General features: G+C 38.7%; 1 pseudogene; it reads right to left on the bottom strand.

Moving 5' to 3' along the window:
* Window positions 1–485: 485 nt before the first annotated feature.
* Window positions 486–631, bottom strand: LOC127492901 (U2 spliceosomal RNA; annotated as a pseudogene).
* Between the last annotated feature and the right edge of the window lie 9169 nt (window positions 632–9800).

Here is a 9800-nt window from a genome sequence, read left to right as displayed (position 1 = left end):
CTTCTTCTTTTCCCCTGTCGTTATCTGTGGCTTCTCAGAGTTTTGGCTTCCTTTGCTCTTCTCTTACACATCCCCTCTCTTGGGGATATTCTCTGCCTGCTTGTATCTAATTATCATTTATCAATAAATAACTCTTAAGTCTACATCTTGAGCACTTACATCTTTCATGATCTCTGAACTTTTTATGTAATTCAAAGTCCAGAGTACAATGTCATTCAGAGTCAACAATTCTCAATAAATACAGTTCTCAATAAATATAGAATTAATTTAAAAAGTTCCCAATAAATACAGAATTAAGTGATTAAGTGACTGTTGACCAATTGTTTAGGCTTTTCTTCTTACCAAGTATAGAATTTTTCTCAGATAAATTCACAGAATAGATGATGTTGATATCTAGAGGCAATGCAGTCTTTGTTGTGGTAAGGTACCAAAGCATTTTTACAAAACTGGAAACACAGAAGAAAATGATGCAGTGTCACAAGCTAGAAAATTGAAATCATAGGATGTGAATTTGACTCCTGTTTTTTTTTATTTTCAAGATTAAGATAATGATAACATGCAGAGGTTAGACAGAACATTATACTGAATTCGCATATTACACTTGATCTTAGCCAAAAGGCCAAGAAGAGATCTGAATTAGCATATTATAAAGAATTGCAAAATCCTTGTTGTTTTCACTGCCTTATTTTCTGTTATTCCAAGGAATCTGATTGGAACAGTGTCAATGTCTTATAATGTTCACAAACTAAACAGTAAAGCAGGGCAAAGTTGGATCAAGTCTCTAAAAATTATTTGGTTTCCTTGCTATGGCCATGGGATTGACTGATCTTATAGAGCTTACAGCTGCTTACTTGTGTAACTGCTCATAATCATTTCTACTGATTTTCAGAGAAAAAGAGACAAATGGGATTTAGTAGACATTACAGGAGTGCATGCAAGGAGGTGGAAAAAGAGATGTTTTTGTATCTTAAAATTTTTCATTGAGAGAGGGAAGGCTGTGAGGCCAAAGCTAAAGCAATACAAAAGCAGCAGTATCTCCCCTTGACAAAAACACGCCTGGAGGAAAAGCAAAGCCTTGAAATTTAAGAGTTGTTGCATCCTGAGTAGTATTAGGCTGTGTTAGTAGTCTAAAACGTGTTTGCCCAAGGACATTTTGGCATTCCTTCAGTGATTTTCACAGGCCTCTGATGTACTTTTCATCATTTGAAAAAATGAAAGTTCTGTTCAGTATTTGATGTTTGTAGTTGACTCCGTGTAAAGGATGAAGAGAAACTATTGGACTGATGTTCCCTTCCTTGGAATTTCACACTACTCTGTTTTGAAGCATGAGCATGCCACGTAGAATACACTATTACCTGAGTCCCACTAACTGAATTTCTGCAGGCTTGCCCTTCCCACCTGCCATGCAATTCCCTGAGATTTCCAGAGGTAGGAATAATTAAGATTAGTTGGAACCAAGCATAGAAAGGGTCTAGAGAAGTTAAGAATTAACTTGTCAAATCAGATAATTTTTTGTTTCCCTGGCAACATGTGAGAAATTAAAACCTGGACTGGACACTAGTCTCCAGACTGATTGTATAGATTTTTTTTTTTCATTTAGACATCATGAGTTTATTATCTGTCTGCCCACAGTGTCTGTTTTCTCTAATCATTAGCTCCCTGCTTCAGTTGTACTAGCTTGCTAGTCTGGATGAGGCCAAGTAGGAAGGTAGAAACCACTGTCAGCAGAACAAAGTTTTATTTTCTTTTTAAAGATTTATTTATTTGAAAGGCAGATGGGGGGTAGCAGAGAGAGAGAGAGAGAGAGAGAGAGAGAGAAAATTTCCATCCCCTGTTTCACTTTCCAAATGATCACAAAGGCTGAAGCTGGACCGATTGGAAGCCAGGAGCCAGGAGCTTCCTCCAGATTGCCCACATGTGTGCAGGGGCCTAAGCACTTGGGCCATCCTCCACTGCTTTCCCAGGTGCATTAGCAGGGAGCTGGATTGGAAGTGGAGCAACCAGGACATGAACTGGCACCCTTATGGGATTCCATCACCGCAGGTGGAGGACTAACCTACCACATGACAAATCAGCCCTAGAATAGGAGTTTTGTTAACTTTTTGGAGAAACTTACCAAAATAAAAATTGAGATGTGCCTGCCAAGATGTCAGAGCTGCTGAAAGAGGGGAGGAAAGCAACTGCGTGTTAGCCTTAGAATCAATCCAATACCTTCATCCCACAATCATTTCAGAAGGGAGTTGGCATGAGCAGGGGGCTGGTGGTGTTGAGAAACAGTGAAGTGGATAAAGAAGTCCCTGAAGGACTAAAACCACTCCAGCCAATGATGCTGAAAAGCTTGTCAGATTCAGCTTTAGCTTCCATTCCCATGAACCACTCCCAAAAGGTGTACAGTACTACACCAACTTTTCTGTCCCTCTGCCTGGGATGCCCGCAACACCACAAGGGGGTCATGGAAACAATCTATGAGTTCCAGCATAATTCCGATTCCCCTGGGAAGTCAAGTACCAGCGATGACTCAGTTTAGTCATTCTAGGGGGGGAAAAAAAGAGGTTGAATTAGGAGCCTAATAACAATCCTCCAAGAATAGTCAAATCGTTATCATTTTAGAATACTCAAATCTATCACACTTTGAGAAACAGGATTTTTAAAAAGAGGTCAAAATGAAGTTATCCCTAGGTGAGTTGAGACTTCAAATAAAGAATGCTTTGAACTGGAGACAAACGATCAGCCTTCATTACTTCCTTAAGGCCTGCCCTGTTTATCTCAACTGATTTGTGCTCAGAGGTATTTTTGTCAGGCAGCGATAGTTGTAAATAGCAATGTTTTACATGACGTAATTGTTTTGACTTTTGTTTTTTGACATCGTTGATTTCTTACCTAGCTGTTTAACTCCTACATAATTTGTTATCAAGATATCACCTACGGGAACTCTGAAATTCCTATCACAAATAGTAGGCCATCACAATGGAAATAAAATGGAGAGAGAGAGAGAGACTAATAACATATAATTATACTGTTTATTAGTGAAAGGAAATTTCTGTTTTGATTAAAGAATATATATCAAAGTAGTAGTTGAATTTAGTTATAAATTCCTTAAATATGAGGGTATTTCAAAAATAAAAATGGAATTAAAATGTGTGCTTTTTAATTATCTATACATAGTTGTTGGGGCCAGCGCTGTGGCACAGCGGGTTAACACCCTGGCCTGAAGCGCCGGCATCCCATATGGTCGCTGGTTCTAGTCCTGGCTGATCCGCTTCCGATCCAGCTCTCTGCTATGGCCTGAGAAAGCAGTAGAAGATGATCCAAGTCCTTGGGCCACTGCACCTGTGTAGGAGACCCGGAAGAAGCTCTTGGCTCCTGGCTTTGGATTGGTGCAGTTCCAGCTGTTGTGGCCAATTGGGGAGTGAACCATTGGATGGAAGACTCCTCTCTCTGTGTAACTCTGACTTTCAAATAGATAAATAAATATTTAAAAAAAAAGGAAGGAAGGCCTGAAGGATTCATCTCTTTTTATATTTTACCCCTTTTGTTATTAATATTATTATTACTACTAATGATATTATTCTATTATTCACAACTGGAAATCACATGTCTTTAGGTCTATATCAGACTCTTGTGAGGATCAGAAGGTAGGAAGGGGACATTTTATACTCAGTGATAGAAATTCTTCTTTGAGTTCTACAGGGACAAAGGTTTATATATTGTTCCAATTAATCAGTTAACATATTTTTTGGAAGTGACTGAAACAGCTAAATACAGAATTCAGTAGCATTTGACTAGAGTGAGTGAAATGCTGCTACCTGAACGGGTTTATCTCTCTATTAAAAATATTGGATCATTTCAGAAAAGCGTAACTTTCACTGAATCTTTTGCCTTTGTATGGAAAATTAGCCATTGTGTTTCGCCTTTTGATGTTCTGCTGCACTAAGGAACCACAGATTTGTTTAGCTTTGCTAATGTTCTATCAACTCTGTGCCTTGCAGATTTAGCCCACAGAGAGTGTGTCTCTCACTGCCAGATCAAGTTTTCCCTAAAACACACATCACACTTCCATCTTCCACTCTAGGGCATTTGCTCCCCAGAAAAGCCCCCTAATGGATATTAGACTAAAATAATAGCATGGCAGTTACAAAGATATTGTTTCTTTTCAAATCTTTCACTACAGAGACAAAAGAGAATGTGCTAATTTGCCTCCTTTTATTCCGTCTTAGAACAATTCATATTAGCTGACTCCCTGGCAATCACCATTCAACCAAACAAACCAATAAATCAACAGAAAAATTACTTGTGAGATAAATATGATCTAAACTGTCACTGCAGAAAGGCCAGTGAAGAATCATTTAATGCAGAACTCAAGCAACTGGGGTCAATTTCCAAACGATGATTTCAACAGTGGCCTTCACTGAAATGCATAGTTGAACAAGGCATATTTACAGTACATAATAAATGTTTAAGTTAGATTAATTAGTATGTATAGTTGAGGCTTTCTTACTGTTTAGAATTATTTGCCTTGCTAAAGTAGTAAATCTAGATGAGCTGAGAGCTCAAATGATTCTAATAACAACACTTGGCATTTGTACAGTGCATTATATTTTCTAAGTACTTTATAATTACAGTATTAATTAGTTAAGTGACACAGTGATCTTGTGAAGAGGTCTACATCATTATCCCCTTTTACAAATGAGGAAGCATTAAATGCAATGCAGACAACAATTCACACAGCAAGTAAATCAGGTTAAGACTGAAAAAACTTGGGGATGACTTGTACATGTTTCATGCTGCATTTTTTCAAGAACAATTTATTGTGGTGTCATGATCTCTTGTCTTAACTGGGTAATATCCTCACATACTAGGTAGTTTCCTTCCAAATACACATTTTTAGAAACCCAACAGAGTGAACAAGGAATAGGCAAGAAAGAATTCTTTTACTAATTGTGTCCTGTTTCTTTTATTGACCTTCCGTTGTACACTTGAATTGGAGGTGTGGAGCAGGTACCATATTGGGGAACCGAGTAGCTTCCTGGAGGACCCAGTCTCCTTCCTCAGAAGCAAGCAAGCATAGTCTGTCCATTTCTGGAATGTCTCTGCTGCTTCATGTCAGTGCAAGGGGAAATGATAACTTTAAAGGCTAATGAGGCTGTGGCCAGCACCGCGGCTCAATAGGCTAATCCTCTGCCTACGGCGCAGGCACCTTGGGTTCTAGTCCCGGTCGGGGCGCTGGATTCTTTCCCGGTTGCCCCTCTTCCTGGCCAGCTCTCTGCTGTGGCCCGGGAGTGCAGAGGAAGATGGCCCAAGTACTTGGGCCCTGCACCCCATGTGAGACCAGGATAAATATCTGGCTCCTGCCATCGGATCAGCGCGGTGCGCCTGCCACAGTGCACCAGCCGCAGTGGCCATTGGAGCGTGAACCAACGGCAAAGGAAGACCTTTCTCTCTGTCTCTCTCTCTCACTGTCCACTCTACCTGTCAAAAAAAAAAAAAAAAAAGGCTAATGAGGCTATGAAATTCAATGAAAACCCTTTGGCTTATGATCACAATACAAATTAACTAGGGTTTCCAAAATATTATGGGATGATTTTATATTATGTCAAGCGACAATTTCTAACAATTTCTAATTTTTTGTTACGGTTTCTGAGAGGGACCCTAAAATTAATAACAAGGCTTCTGTACTCAATTCATTTCTAGTTTTCTACAAGAGATAAACACATAAATTAGAGCAATACATGGTGAATAATTATTTTTGTTGCACTTTCAATCAGGCATAGTTTTAGGGAATGCAACAATTAATAAAACTGGAAAAATTGTTTCCGATGTAGTGTATATTTTTACTGGGTAAAGAAAAAAATATATAGTCACTGTGATATAAGAGACGTAGAATATGTACAGAGGAGACATGAAGGAAGGAGTCGCCAGTGTTAGTTCATCCAAGGGATGCTGTGGTCAGGAAAGGCTTCGGTGATGACGCAGCATTTTGGTTTTTTGTGACGAAATGAGTGCAAGAGAGAACATTACAGTAGCTGGAAGGGGAGGAGGTGGCTGGAGGATGTATGGGAAATGAAATGGGAAAAGGTCAGGAGTGCAGAAAAAGAACTAAGCAGTGAATGTCTGGTGGACAAAGACTTGGCCATGTGACTACTAAAACACTCTGGAGGGACAGTAGGTGATGTCTCAAGCACTTGTACCCCTGCCACCCATGCGGGAGACCTCGAGTGAGTTCTTGCCCTGGCTTTGTCCTGGGCCCATCCCAGCTGTTGGAAGCATCTGGGGAGTGAACCAATGGATGGAAGATTCTCTCTCTCTCTCTCTCTCTCTCTCTCTCTCTCTCTCTCTCTATCTCAGTGAGAAGTTATCAATTTAAATACTCACTGTGTGCACAAACACATTGTTAGGAATGCAATACACACTATGGTTTTTCTCCTGTCATTATGCTTCCATTAGTACAAGGACCACTGTTTTCTTTACTTTTACATCTGATTCCTAATACAAGTCCTTGGTATATAGAAACACCTAAACATCATTTACATCATTTACATCATTACATCATTTACATCATTTACATCATTTGTTGAATGAGTTACAAATTTCAAAATCCTTGCAAAGAAAAGTGCTGAAGTTGAAGCAAGAAGCTAGTAGGTGTGAGGTGGGTTCCCCTCTGAGTGCAGCGAAGTAGAGCAGTCAAGCATGACAGTTACATGGAGTGGATTTCTTATCTACAGTTAGGCAGCCAATTTCCACAAGGCTCGGGAAAGCTGTCCAGGGCACATGGAGTGTCAACTGTGTGTCTCCCACTTGTACTGAAGTTGTGAGGCCCAAGAAAGTAGTCCAGTTTGGGTCTGATGACCCGTGAAGAGATGATTTGTCAGGATGAAGTATTGAAAAGATTTCGTGTTCCTGGGTGTGGGAGGATGGACCTGAAGCAGAGCGGGCTGTTCTTGCCAGCTCCTCTTGTCTTAGAATGCTGCATTACCTGGGACAGTCCTTTGGTGTGGCAGCTAAGGTGCTGCCTGGGACACTTGCCTTCTAATTGGAGTGCCTGGGTTCAAGACCTGGCTGTGATTCCACTTTTAGTTTCCAGCTAATGTTCAGCCTGGGAGGCAGCAGGCGATGGCTCAAGTGGTTGGGTCCCTGAAACCCTTGTGGGAGACTTGTACTGAATTCCTGGTTCTTGGCTTTTGCCATTTCATGGGAAATTAGAGACTGGTTGTCTTTTCCTTTCTCAAATAAATAAACAAATATACCTTTTAAAATGTATCCCCTTACATTCTACAGTCATTCTTGAAAAATTCAGGCAGCACAGTTGGAGGAACTGAGTTGGTTCAGGGCTATGTTAACAAACGTCCTGAATTGGGGCTTAGTACTCAATGAGGTTATTTTCCCTTCTCTTTTACTTTTTAAAAGAATTGAGAGGAAATTACTACTGGAAGAAAAGCACTTTGGTGAAAATGGATTTTGTATAGAGCTAATGTAAACACTGTCTACATTGGTTTTCTCAAGAATGAAGAGAAACTGTTATATAATGTATATATGTAATAATTGTTACATATTATATGTGAAATATAGTAATGTATTATATATAATCAATATTTATGTGCTCTACTCAACTTTTTTTGGTCTTTCCCAGCAACAACATAACCACAAGGAAGAGCCTGATAAGCTGCAGCTAATAACATAGTGTTTTTTTTTTTTCCTGTGAAAATAGCCTTATGTATATCCTTGAGCAAAGAACAATTTATCTGGAAGTTACTTTCCTCTCATGTATAAAATAATTGTAATAACTATCTTGACTATATTTTTAAATTTTTTTATTTAATAAATACAAATTTCCAAAGTACAGCTTTTGGATTACAGTGGCTCCCCCCACCCCATAATCTCCCACCCACCTGCAACCCTCCCATCTCCCGCTCCCTCTCCCATCCCATTCACATCATTATTCATTTTCAGTTATCTGTATATACAGAAGATCAATTTAGTATATACTAAGTAAAGATTTCAACAGTTTGCACCCACACAGAAACACAAAGCATAAAGTACTGTTTGAGTACTAGTTATACCATTAATTCACATAGTACAACACATTAAGGACAGAGACCCTACATGGGGAGTAAGTGCAGAGTGACTCCTGTTGTTGATTTAATAATTGACACTCTTGTTTATGGTGTCAGTAATCACCCAAGACTCTTGTCATGAGTTGCCAAGGCTATGGAAGCCTAATTATGTTATTCAGATATTAGAAAATGAAATTAGACAGGAGGAAAATGTAAGACAGGAATAAAATATTTTTATCTTTGGATTTTAGGACTCTAAGTATCCCAGTTATTTTATCACAAGACTATTATGAATGTTAGGGTGACATGGGAAGGGTGTGCATTACAAAAACAATCCAACAAAGTTCATGTTTTTTTTTTTTATAAAAATAAAATGGAAGAAAACATCCCTTCTATAATTGTAACCCAAAAGATGAATATACTATGGACTGAATTGCCCCTCCCCCAATTTTTATGTTGATGTTCTAACCTCAGATGAGACCTTGTCTGGTGCAAGCAAGAAATTAAGGATAAACTGGATCATAAAGATGGGACCCCAGTCCTACAGGATTAATGTCTTTATAGCCAGAGGCAATAGAGAGCCTGTACCATCTTCAAGGTAAGGACACAGCAAGAAAGCAATTGTCTGCAAGTCAGGAAGTGAGCCCTCCCTAGACATCAAATATTGTGAGATCCTTGATATTGGGCTTTTCAGACTTCAGAGCTCATCCAGTGAATTCCCAATGATTAAGCTAATCAGTTTATGCAATTTTGTTATGACAGCTTGAGTAGATCCATATAAATACTAAGGAATAAAAGACTAAGAAATGTGTGTGACATAAAAATAGTTTTGACAATATGGTAACTTATATGGAAAGGTAATTGTATTCAAGGACAGGGAGACTCCAGTTTCCTCAAAATAACCATCAGCTTTAAAACAGTATACAAATTCAATGTTATATTAATAAAAAATTTAAAAATGGTTTAGTGATTGAAAAAATACTGGAACATATATACACAAATAAACTAGACAGAATATACAGTAGTCTGCTTTAGTGGGAACTGTGTTCCAAGACACACAGTGGATGCCTGAAATAATGAAACCCTGTGTATAAATATTTTCCTATTCATATAAACCTGTGATAAAATTAATTTATACACAAGGTAAGTTAAGCATTTAACAATAACTAATAATCAAATAGAATAATTATAACAATATACCAAAATAAAAATTATGGAACTGTAGTCTGGCTTTCTGTGAAGATACCTTGTTTTATTTTAATATAAATGAAGCCCTTTACGGCTTCTGTTTGGCACATCCAAATTTCCAGCTTCATTTGTATAAGTCAGGTTTTCTTTGTTATAAGGAAATGCCTGAGGATGTGTACACTAGAAAGAAATAGAGATTTATTTAGCAGAGTTTTGGAGGCTGAAATTCCAAAGAACATATTGTCAGCTAAGGTGAGGGCCCCTCTTCCTCACAATGGCGGGAGAGATCATTTGCTGAGAAAGGAAGCAGAGCGTGTCGAGGTGCTATAATTGCAACCTGCCTTAGCAGTCTCTTAACAGTGCCACAAATGGTAACGAAGGTTCCAACAGATGAACCTTTGGAAGACGTACTCAAACTAAACCTAAACAATGGCACTACTCTTGTGTTTTGGTGCTACTATTGAGTAAAATGAGTTACTCGAATGTAAACACTGTGGCACTGGGGTAGCCAAACTGAAAACTGACATGCCTACTAAGTGACTAATGGGCTGGTAGCATATA

The sequence above is a fragment of the Oryctolagus cuniculus genome, chromosome 14 (assembly GCF_964237555.1).
Source record: "Oryctolagus cuniculus chromosome 14, mOryCun1.1, whole genome shotgun sequence".
Taxonomy (NCBI): domain Eukaryota; kingdom Metazoa; phylum Chordata; class Mammalia; order Lagomorpha; family Leporidae; genus Oryctolagus; species Oryctolagus cuniculus.
Note: the sequence above shows the minus strand (reverse complement) of the source record. Positions and strands in the feature narration are given on the sequence as shown.